General features: G+C 41.7%; 1 protein-coding gene across 1 annotated transcript in view; it reads left to right on the top strand.

Moving 5' to 3' along the window:
- Window positions 1-6,982: 6,982 nt before the first annotated feature.
- The window catches only part of TMOD3 (tropomodulin 3), an 88,791-nt gene continuing 83,066 nt past the window's right edge, over window positions 6,983-12,707 (top strand). The window contains exon 1 of the mRNA XM_069596510.1: window positions 6,983-7,176. The gene's annotated coding sequence lies outside the window, so the exon portion shown is untranslated. The remainder of the gene's footprint in view (window positions 7,177-12,707) is intronic.

The raw sequence follows: 12,707 nt of genomic DNA, 5'->3' as shown, positions 1-12,707 counted from the left end.
TTGGTGGTTTGTAAGCACTTAGAAGTGAAGCAGTGATCTCTAAGAGGCAGCATGCTGCTACTGCTGCTGCTAAGTCACTTCAGTCATGACCGACTCTGTGCGACCCCACAGACAGCAGCCCACCAGGCTCCCCCGTCCCTGGGATTCTCCAGGCAAGAACACTGGAGTGGGTTGCGATTTCCTTCTCCAATGCATGAAAGTGAAAGTTAAAATGAAGTCGCTCAGTCGTGTCTGACTCTTTGCGACCCCATGGACTGCAGCCTACCAGGCTCCTCGGTCCATGGGATTTTCCAGGAAAGAGTACTGGAGTGGGGTGCCATTGCCTTCTCCAAAGAGGCAGCATAGGTTCATGTAACATAAATGGTAGGAAATCATGAGAGTACTGTCCAAAGAACATACAGTGTTTAGATCTCATTGAGACATTTGAGAAAGTCTCACATTTAGATTGAATCTTTAGCTCATGGGCTCCAGGATAGACAAGGAATACTTTGACAGGTTCAAAACTATCTGGACAGGCCAAAGTCTATGCCTGTATCTAAACAGATAAAATTGAATAGAAACAACAGTACAGTTTTCTACTCTTAATCTAAAAACCAACTACAAAAGATAGAATGGAAAAAATGTGACTTAATTACCATCTGTGTGGATAAAGACTTTAGTATTGACTCAAATCTTAACTGTGAGCAAGAAGTAGAATGTGCCTGCCTAAAAGTTAACTCTAGCTTAAGTGACTAGACAAGGAGTCCTGATAGTTGGCCAAGAATCTGCTATTTGTCCTGGGCTTTGGGCCTCAGCTTTTGGAATGCCTACTTCACTATTATTTCCGTCATCCTTGAACTTTGTCATGATTTGTGTTTATATGTTTTTAAATGCTATTCATATATCTAATCAGTCAACAGTATCACTGATAAGAACAAAGTATGTCATTTAGATTTGCTATTATTTTATGAATGTTCATTTTTAGATATAGGCAGGTATTCTAGATTTAATCTTGTGAAAAATCTCTGTTATTTGTTGCAGTTCTATTAATTGTAATATTGTTGCAATATTAAATTATATTGCTGATTGGCTAAGTAAAATCTGTAGTAATTCCTTTATTTTGTGTTAAACATCAATTAAAAAGAAATCAACTCAAAAATTATTAAGAACTTTCAAGCAGTTAAGTAGGGAAATAGGTTGACAGGTACTACAAATAAGGACTGCATTAGCTAGATACCTTAGGAATAACAAGTATATCTTTTTTATTCAGTAAATGTTTCTAAAACTTTAAGTAATGATACAAGGAAGGATAAGAAGAGATTATATCATAACTCTATTCTTTGTGGAAATCTTTGGTGTACCTAGAACATATAATTTAAAACAAGAATTTAATTCTTGCTTAGTTACATTTAGGACATGGCTCTTGTTCATCTACTCACCTCAGCTGAAATATGACTCTCTCCAGTGACTGTACGAGTCTTACAGCTCACAGAGCTTGGAAATTATTATTCCTATGCTATGTTAAGCTTTACTATTTAAGTACTAATACTTTAAATAATATTAAAACAGTAAGTTAGATTTTGGCATCAGTTTTTAGGTTTGTGTATCCTAGAAATTTATTTTTTGATAGTGACATTTGTGAGCAACTTTGGCTTTGGCTGAAAATTTGAATTAGCCTTTGTCATCTGGCTGAAAGGTGGGTATATTTAGTGCACCTCCAGTGGAGGCACAATAGGATATGAAAATGTGAGGAATGGCAAAATTAATTCCAGCTGATGGCATTAGGGGAAGTTTGAGTGAGAAACAGGCATTTGAGATGCACAATGAGACATGAGGAAGCTTCTAACAAGCAGACATGGGGGTGCTAAGGAAGGATATTTCAAGCTAAAGGCTTAAACCCTTCCTTTAAAATCATACACACCAGCTATGGTGTCTGTCTTCTCTGATTCCTACCTCCCACTGCTTTAACCAACTCCAGGCTCCCAGGAATGAAATCTTTACCTTTTTTGTTACAACTTGATGTCTTCAGCTTAAGTTTTCTCTGCTGGCCTATAAAATACATTAAAAAAATAAGTATATCAAGGAAACTATTTCCTAAAGAAAACTTTTGATAGCAAGAAAATTGCTGCTGGCATTAATTTGCAAATGATGATTCAGTGCAACAGGCTTTATGAGTTACTCTGGCTGGAAATTTAAAGATAACACTAATTAGGCTTGTAATACATTAATTAAAGTTACTGTGTCACTTTATCAATCACTTTCACTCTCACTAAACCCTGAAAACAGGAAGTGTACTCTGTTCCTTACTCAAATATTTTACCTAACAGCCTCAGATTTGTTCTCTTCTGTACGTTAAACTTAATGACAGTGAAAGTGAAAGTCAAGTCACTCAGTCATGTCTGACTCTTTGCGACCCTGTGGACTGTAGCCCACCAGGCTTCTTTGTCCAAGGGATTCTCCAGGCAAGCATACTGGAGTGGGTTGTCATTTCCTTCTCCAGGGGATCTTCCTGACCCAGGGATCAAACCCAGGTCTCCCGCATTAGAGGCAAATGCTTTAACCTCTGAGTCACCAGGGAAGCCCCAAACTGCCCCATGCATTTAGCCCCACTTCAAGTAATTGAAAGTTACTTGAAGTGGGGCTAAATGCATGGGGGAGGGGTGCCATACCACTTCTATTTCAGAGGCTTGCCTTTCATGGACTAGTCACTGCAGTAGTCAGCTTTGCTAGGTCAGTCTATAGTAACAAACAAACCTAACTCTTGTTAACTTCCTGCTCACATTACATGTCAACACTTGGCGTTTGGCCAAACCTCTGATTCCATGTGACCTGTTCTAAAACCCAGGCAGAAGGACAAGACTTGATCTGAGACATGCCATCCTCCTGGTAGAAGGAAAGAGTAAGCAAACGGGTGGAAAAAGTAAGCACATGGGTGGAAATAGCATTCTTAGAGCCTCCACCCAAAGATGTCTTATTGTCACTTCCACTCATTTTACTGGCCAAAGAAAATTCATGTTTATAAGTTTTGCGATGATGATATGAAAACATTCATGTGAAGAAAGAAGGAAAAGAAACCTGAAAATATATACAGGGAGGCACTCCAAATCATATAACAGTGGGTAAAGCAGTCCTTACAGGAGAGCAAATAATTGGGAACAATATTGAAATCTGCCATTTAGTTAGATTATTTAGTCAGATTAACCTTTTAGTTAAATTACCCTTTCCACTCAATTATGTAAATATAATTTTCAAGTTTTGCCTTTTTTTTTTTCTCTTCCATAATTGTGCTTTTCGAACTGTAGGCTAATAATGGCAACTCACAAAGCGTAGTCCTTTAAAAAGAAAGCTTTGTCTCCATTTCAGGATGAGTTTCACTGGATCTTGCCTGTGGAGCCAAATCCTCTCACAGCTGGTGTTTATGGCTGCATCAGAACCTTGACTGGTCTTTACCATGAACCCTGTGGTTCTGTGTCCCACTCATGTGCAGGAGGGGGAAGGAAGGTTATTTCATGTATTTATTGAATACCTACTATATGTCAGGCATTGTTGCAGATGCTAGGGAGAGAGGGGTAAATGATGTGAACTCCTGGAGCTTACATTAGTATATCAAGCAAGATGTTAGGTAGCAACAGGGTGCTAAGAAGACAAATTAAGGGGAGAAAGGGTAAGATGATCAGAGAAGACATTTCAGAGGTGATATTTGAACAGAACCTTCGTGAAAATGAGGGCATGAGCCAGGAGTATTTGGGAGGAATGCATTCTTCAGTATACTGGAAAGAACTTGAAGTGACTGGAGCAGAGAGAAAGAGTGTGTGTGTGGCAGGAAATAAAACAATCACATAAGGACTGGTGGGCGTGGTAACTTTGGATTGTATTGGAAATATTTTGGGAAGCCCTAAGTGGTTTGGAGCAGGGGGTGACATGATCTCATTTGAGAAATAGATTATAGTTAGAGAGAGAAAGCAATCAGGAAGATTCTGGGTTTTGTTTTGCTTTTACAGTTTTATCCAATACTCAAATGTTATTCTTAATGCCTCTGGCCCCATTTGTGATATTTAATGTATGTGGGTTTAGGAGATTCATATTTGTCAGCCTTGTCATTATAATATGATAACACTTGTCTGAAGAAAGGAAAAGAATCCATCACCAAATCACTTTATTTTCAAAAGATGAAGGCATTTGTTAGGGACAAGTTAAAGAGCTAAAAAAGAAAATATATTTAGTGTATGCCTAATACCGAAGGAAATGGCAACCTACTCCAGTATTCTTGCCTGGAGAATCCCATGGATGGAGGAGCTTGGTGGGCTACAGTCCACGGGTCGCAAAGAGTCAGACATGACTGAGCGACTTCACTTTCACTTTCAATACCCCGTATTGGAAGGTCAGGGAGGAAATGTGTCGTCTTTAAATCAGTCAGATACTGAATTAAAAGCCCTCTCTGCCTAAAGAGTAAAGCAGAAGAAGCCATATTACTGCAAAGTCCTGAAAATAAACCATATCTGGATAACCCTGCTCCCTTGCTTTTTCAGACACTCTGGTTTGTCAGTTTTTCCTGAGGTGTAGCATGAACTCACAAGAGACTTTCTGGTTAGCCACAATACCTATATATTAACTTATAACGAAATCTAGAACTATCAAATGAATCCACATATTCAGCTCTTCCAGTAAGAGCATCATCTTCCTGGACTGTATTAGAAAAATTTTTAATGTACCTTAGATGTGGTCACAGCAAGGAGATCCAGCCAGTCCATCCTAAAGGAAATCAGTCCTGAATGTTCATTGGAAGGACTGATGTTGAAGCTGAAACTCCAATACTTTGGCCACCTGATTCGAAGAGCTGACTCATTTGAAAAGACCTCAGTGCTGGAAAAGATTGAAGGCATAAGGAGAAGGGGACGACACGAGGATAAGATGGTTGGACGGCATCACCGACTCAATGGACATGAGTTTGAGTAAGCCTCGGGAGTTGGTGATGGACAGGGAGGCCTGGTGTGCTGCAGTCCATGGGGTCGCAAAGAGTCGGACCCGACTGAGCGACTGAACTGAACTGAACTAAGATGTAGTCACAGATTATCTTAAAGAATTTGATGAAATTTAGGAGACAATCTGATCAATGGTGGAAAGCATGCTAGAATTTGAGTCAGGCTACCTGGACCACCTGACCTGCCTCTTGAGAAATCTGTATGCAGGTCAGGAAGCAACAGTTATAACTGGACATGGAACAACAGACTGGTTCCAGATAGGAAAAGGAGTACATCGAGGCTGTATATTGTCACCCTGCTTATTTAACTTATATGCAGAGTACATCATGAGAAATGCTGGACTGGAAGAAACACAAGCTGGAATCAAGATTGCCAGGAGAAATATCAATAACCTCAGATATGCAGATGACACCATCCTTATGGCAGAAAGTGAAGAGGAACTCAAAAGCCTCTTGATGAAAGTGAAAGAGGAGAGTGAAAAAGTTGGCTTAAAGCTCAACATTCAGAAAATGAAGATCATGGCATCCGGTCCCGTCACTTCATGGGAAATAGATGGGGAAACAGTGGAAACAGTGTCAGACTTCATTTTTTGGGGCTCCAAAATCACTGCAGATGGTGACTGCAGCCATGAAATTAAAAGACGCATACTCCTTGGAAGAAAAGTTATGACCAACCTAGAGAGCATATTCAAAAGCAGAGACATTACTTTGCCAACTAAGGTCCATCTAGTCAAGGCTACGGTTTTTCCAGTGGTCATGTATGGATGTGAGAGTTGGACTGTGAAGAAGGCTGAGCGCCGAAGAATTGATGCTTTTGAAGTGTGGTGTTGGAGAAGACTCTTGAGAGTCCCTTGGACTGCAAGGAGATCCAACCAGTCCATTCTAAAGATCAGTCCTGGGTGTTCTTTGGAAGGACTGATGTTGAAGCAGAAACTCCAATACTTTGGCCACCTCATGCAAAGAGCTGACTCATTTGAAAAGACCCTGATTCTGGGAAGGATTGAGGGAAGGAGGAGAATGGGACGACAGAGGATGAGATGGTTGGATGGCATCACCGACTCGATGGACATGGGTTTGGGTGGACTCCGGGAGTTGGTGATGGAGAAGGAGGCCTGGCGTGCTGCGGTTCATGGGGTCACAAAGAGTCTGACACGACTGAGCAATCGAACTGAACTGACACTGGGTGTAGCCGGAATGTATCTCAAGCAGGCACTTCAGTCCTCTATCTGGATGCATTTTTTTTTTTTTTTTTAAGAAGGCGTATCAAAGTGGAGCTTACTCGAAGGAATGGTTTATTCCTGAAGGGCAGACCAGGAAAATTACCGGCGAGTGATTAATGAATGCAAGGTCATGGCTGTTTCCTCTCCTCAGAGCTCAGGACAAAAAAGGCAGCCATTTCATAGGCCACCGGGGAGCTGTCTGCTAAAGTATTCCTGCTCTTTCCCTCCTCACCTCCAGAGTGTCCACCTGCCCCAGCTCCTGGCTAAGCAGCTCTTCTATTTTTTCTCCCACTGACATCAGTTCAGTTCCACTGCCTGGCGTACAGTTTGTAGCTAAAATGCGAGGTTGGGATGGGGCTGAAACAGATCTCTGCAACATCACCCCTGGTTTCATACCTAAGGAACTCACTAGGGTCACTATGCCCTTGAGGCGACATCTCCTTATTTATGTCTCTCTCGTGTCTTGGCCTTTGTTTCCTTTCCTATCAGTTTTTCACAAAAAATTTAGAGGACTCAAAGTCATGTTCTCACATTCGCAACCAAGCATACAAGTCCTGCCTTGAGTCCCTCTTGACTAAAAGTCAAAGTAAAAAAGGAAATCTATACTAATAAGCCTTTAGCTTCTGTTTATAGCTCCCAAAGGGTCCAAGGCAGATAATTCCACGAGCAGAGGACGTTTCCTCGGGCTGATGCTAAGTCTTGGTATTCTCAGCCTCTTTCAACGTCCACCAAATAGAAAATACCAGGGTTTCGCCGAGTCGCGCCCTCCTCGCTCGGACTACAACTCCCAGGATGCCTCCTCGACCTGGGAGTGCGCACGCGCGTCTGGGGGCGGAGTGGGAACCAGCGCCGTCGAGTTGGGGGAACGCCGGCGGGTGGATCCGACCACTCCCTGGGAGGCGGACGCAGGCGGACGGGCGGGTACTGGGAACCGAGCGGCAGGCAGTCCCCGCAGGTTTGTGAAGGAGGTCGGTGGCCGCAGCGGACGCCAGTCAGGTAAGCCCAGCCCGGTGCTTTCCAGGAAGGCCGTCTGCGGGCGCGGGCAGGGAGTCGCACCGGCCATGGTGGCTGAGGCGGGAGAGGTTACTGCTTTCCAGCCGCCCGGCTTGCGATCTCCTTCCCTATGGATCCCACTCGGGGAGCGAGGGGACCCTGGGGGCTGCTTCAGAGCTGACGGGCCGGGGTAGCAGCGGTGGGACGTGCTGGGGCGTCGCCCGCTGTGGAGGCGCGCGAACCCCGAGTTGCTGATGAATCACTCGGGGGCCCGGCCTCGCGGGGCTCGGGACCGGCCCCTTCCCCGCCGGGCTGGAGCTCGCGCGGGCCGCTGTCGTGAGAGCTCGAGGTGCCTGCCCTTTCCCCCTCGCCGGGCTGGAGCTCGGGGGACTAGCGTCTAAAGGTTTTTTTCACCAAGACTCCTTCAAAGATTTGATTTCTGCTTGGTGAAAGTTGGAAAGAAAAAAAAAAAGCAGGGCACACCCTTTCCTTTTTGATTGAAATCTGGCTTGTCTTGCGTTCCCCGTCTTGATCTATTTGCTCTTAGAATAAGTTCCTGGCTCCCATGCAGGACAGCTGGATCCGGCTGTGAAGTTTGTACGTTGGTTTGTTTTGAGGACGTGACTGGGTCGTTATATTTTTGCTTACAGAAATTGGGGTGTTACCTCTGGAAGCTTGCATTCTCATTACAAACAACTGAGAACAGACATGGTTTTTTTTTTTTTTTTTATGTTTAGTTCAGAAACGCATTTCCAACTTGCCCTTGGCTTCTCTTAAAACCAAAAGTCATCTGGTAATGAACATTGCAGTAAAACGTAATCCCAGGAGGTCGTACTTGAACAGGAAATAAGCCTGTGGAGATTTAAGCTAGTTATGTGCGGTCTCCCTTGGTTTGTAACGTTTTCATGCACCTCGTGTTTCTTTTTTTCTGAGAATTCCTTCAGATTAATTTTTCAGATTAAATTTATTAATTAATTGGCCTGTCCAAAAATATATTAGGCTTAGAAAAATAATTTTCTTCAACCTCATTTACCTTTGCTAGTCTCTCCTTCCTAGTCCTAGGCACCTTTTAAAAGTTTTATTTATTTGCTTGTTCTGGATCTTCATTGCCTCAGGCAGGCTTTCTCTAGTTGTGGCAAACGGGGGCTGGGGGGTGTTATTCTTCCTTGGGTGGGAGGACTTCTCATTTCGGTGACACAGGTTAAAAGGCCAAGCGACTTTGCAGCACACAGGCTCAGTATTTGTGGCTCTCAGGCTTAGTTGCACACCACCTGTGGAATTTTACCCTATCAGGGATCGAACCCGTTTCCCCTGCCTTGGGAGACTGGACTCTCATCCACTGTATCACCAGGGAAGTCCTTTGGCACCTTTTTTTTTTTTTAACCGTCTCACTTCTTTAAGAGCCAAAGTTATTTTATTAGAATACTTAGAATCACTTAACACATTTCTAGGAAAGGAAGAAAAAGGGAAAATGTCAGATGCAGTGTATTTTGGCTTGTTTAGCTTGCTTGCTTTCAAAGCTCTCAGGATTTCTAGTTTGCTCATCTTTAAAATGAGGTTGTTCGGCCAGATGACCCCAAGATTATCAGCCCTAAATACCTGACTTTAAAAATTTGTTTTGTTCATTCAGGAAACATTGGGCACACCTGTCATTCCAAGCCTTTGTACTAGGCATGAAGGAACAAAAATAGTTCTTTAGGATGTCACTGACCTAATAATGCTCAATTTGTGTGTGTGTTGTTATGACTAATTCCAAAGTTTTGTGATATATCTTCCAGGTCAAATAACTCTGCAATGAATAACTTCACCTAAAGCTAAATACAGGTCAAATCCAGTTACAGGGCTCAGGTTCCTCTAATCAGATTTTTCAACTTTCAGCTGCTGGTTTATTTAAATGAAACACAGATTCATCACAACAGAAAGGACTTGAATGGGGTAGAGTGGCTCTTCTCACCATAAATTACCCAGTGTCTGGTAGGTTTGAAGTGGGGCTTTTGTATCTTCCGGTCAGGCAGGCAGTATTGTAGTTGCATTGGGAGATGACACTTTGAATATGAAGGGCTGAGCGATGTTTTAGGGTGTTTATAATGACAGCTGAAAGACCAGTGCTAATAGCTGTGATATGAGATGCATAGCAGTGGCTTTTTCCAACTCTCTTTCATTATTAAAAAAATAATAATCCTTCCTTCTAACAAAAAATAATTTCCTTAACAAGGTTTCTCCCTTTCTTTTTTCTCTCTTGCTCCTTCCCTTCTCCTTTCTCTTTGTTGTATTCTTTTTTTCCAATCTCTCTTCCTCTTTCACCCTCACATGTTTTCAGTCACATTAATTAGGTAATTCACTGATTGAACATGTGTTTTGCCCCCACCTGTACAAGACCCTGTCTTAGGCTTCTGGTGAATACAGACATAGAAGGTACTTTTTTTTTGTCTGAGAGTCTGCTGTCTCCGAGATTAGGCATGTGTACTTGTTTATAGTTCAGAGCATTGTAAGCTTGTCTGTAGGGAATAAAAACATGCTGTAGGATTTCAGAGGGAGAGATCTTCAACAGTCAGGGGAGTAGGTAATAAATGAAGTCATCTTTTTCCCACTAAGTGATCATCTGCATTCCCCTAGGCTATACTCTCTATACCGTTTGAATGTATTTACGATATATCTACATAGAATAGAGTGCAACTTCATAAGTTTATTTATTTGGAACCTGGAGTGAGGTGGCTTTATGAAAATCAGTTAGATCTGAGCACTGTCCTGTGGAGGGTAAGAGGTGGTGAAGATGGAAACAGACCTGGATAGAGGCACGGAGGAGGACTCAGTGATAACAGTAGAAAAGGTCTCAGTGAGTTTTAGGTGTCTGTGTGATGTACACTGCTGTTGTTATTTAAGATATGTTACTTTTAAAGATCAAATTACCTGGCAAATTATTCTTCATGCTTTTCAGTTGTCCTTAAATTTAAACATACATGACTCTGTCTTGACTGAAGTAGTTGAGAGCCTTATTCTTTGGGTTTGCCAGGCTGCCTTTTCCGTTCTCAGTTTTATTTCAGACCCTCTAAAATGACAACTATAAAATCATATTAGAAAACAAAATTTTACTGGACTTCTCACAGTCCATTAGGCATGTATTGAAATTTGTGAATAGTCAAAGTTGATTTGACATTAATGAAACCAGAACATGAACACATATACTTTTGATCTATATACCTATAGGCATCTGTAATCCATTAGGTGATTTACAATAACGAAGGAATAGAGAGGTGAATAGCAAGTAATTGAACATGTGTGTGGTATTCTAAAATTTCATTTGAAACAAAATCATTAACTGCTGTCTTGAAGCAGAGTACTACATTATATATATATATATTTTTTTTACTGAGGTATAGTTCACATTCTATGGAATGCACACATCTTCAATATCCAGTTCAAGGAGTTCCGTCCATTTTATACACTGTAACTTCTACTAATGAGATAGAACATATTTTTATCACCATAGAAAGTACCCTCATGCCCTTTCCAGCCGTTTCCTTTACACATTCTCCAAAGCCCACCACTTTCTTACTCCCTGTTTCTGACACCATAGGTTTGTTTTGCCTAGTCTTGGACTTGGCATAAATGGTAACATAATGCTTCTGAGGTTTGTCAGTGTTGTGTGTATCAGTGGTAGGTTGTGTCAGTGGTTTCTCTTTTACTGATGGATAGTATTCCATTGTATGAATATACTCCAGTTTGTGTATCTCATTTCCTCTTGATGGATATTTGGGCTATTTCTAGATGTGAGTTGTTAGGAATAAAGTTGTTATGAACATTTTATGAGTCTTGTGTGGATAAGTGTTTTATTTCTCTTTATAAGTTCCTAAGAATGGATTTACTGAGTCATAGGGTAAGATGTACATTTAATTTTATTAAAAAGTTGCCAAACAGGTCTCCAGAGTGGTTTATGTGAGTTCTAGTTGCCAAATTTTAATTTTAAATGTCGCCAAATTTTAGTGCCATCAGCTCTTTTTATTTTAGTCATACTAAAGGATATAAAATGGTACCTCACTATGCTTTTAATTTGCCTTTTTTTTTTTTTTTGATGATTAAGGATGTTGAGTGCTTTGCATGCTTGCATGCTCAGTGTGTCTGATTCTTTGCCACCCCCTGGACTTAGCCCACAAGTCTCCTCTGTCCATGGGATTTCCCAGGCAAGAATACTAGAATGGGTGGCCATTTCCTCTTCCAGGGGATTTTCCTGACCCAGGGATAGAACCGGGTCTCTATCATTGCAGGCAGACGCTTTACCCTCTGAGCCACCAGGGAAGCCCTGAGGCTGCTCAGTATTGTGTTAATATAGAAAGCATTCATTGGGTCAAGGAATGGTCCTGAGGCCAGCCATCTTTTCAGGATGAGGAAAGCCAATTTACCCTTTATAAACTTAGAGGATCTGCATGTACACATAATTGGTTTTGATGCTCTTACCAGTAAGTTCCCCTGTTTAAATTACATGATTGGTCTGTTAATCTCTATACTCTCTTCTGTGGAAGAAAGCAGGAAGGCACCTGCCTTTGTTCAGCACGCACGTGCACACACACAGACACATGTGTAAGGCTTCCCTGGTGGCTCAGATGGTAAAGAATCTGCCTGGAACGCAGGAGACCCAGGTTCAGTCCCTCGGTCGGGAAGATCCCCTGGAGAAGGGAATGGCAACTCACTCCATTATTCTTGCCTGGAAATTCCCATGAATAGAGGAGCCTGGTGGGCTACAGTCCACGGGTCGGACACAACTGAGCGACTGACACACATATATATACACATAGACCCATATATATATATAACCCATGCATTGTAGTTTTCATCTTTCTGCTACACTACTTCAGTCCAATCCTTTTTGCCATACAGTTCCTGAATTTGTCTTGAAACAATTTCCAAGGTTGGTTCTTTTTTCTTGGCTATCAGATTATCAGATTTTATTGACTGATAACGCAATACAGTAACATTTTAAAAAGAACATCACCTTAATCATATTACTCTAATATAACTATTTTGTTTTTTCTCATTTCCTTCCAGGCTTTGTTCATCCACATACATATTTTTGTATGGTTGAAATCATAGTGTACATGTCCTTTTCTGTGGTAACCAGTGGACACCGTGTTCTGTATGTGGGTCACCCTTGTTAGTACAAGACTAACAAAGCTGGAGATGGAGATGAGACCACTAAGGGACTTAGTGGGAAATCTTGAAACTAAAGCTTGATTGAAACTGAAGTAGAAGACAGTTGAAATTTTCGAAGATAGGGTTACCCTTCCATGGAAATGCAGGACAACTTTGGTTTCCTTATTCTTTTTCTTTTTAATGTATAACAGCTTTATTGAAATATAATTCACATACACAGTTCACCTGAGGCAAAGAGCCGACTTATAGGAAAAGAACCTGAAGATAGGAAAGACTGAAGGCAGAAGAAGGGGACGACAGAGGATGAGATGGTTGGATGGCATCACTGATTCAGTGGACATGAGTTTGGGCAGATAGTTAAGGACAGGGAAGCCTGGTGTGCTACA

This window comes from Ovis canadensis, chromosome 7, assembly GCF_042477335.2.
Source record: "Ovis canadensis isolate MfBH-ARS-UI-01 breed Bighorn chromosome 7, ARS-UI_OviCan_v2, whole genome shotgun sequence".
NCBI classification, from domain to species: Eukaryota; Metazoa; Chordata; class Mammalia; order Artiodactyla; family Bovidae; genus Ovis; species Ovis canadensis.
This window is presented reverse-complemented; position numbering and strand designations above follow the sequence as displayed.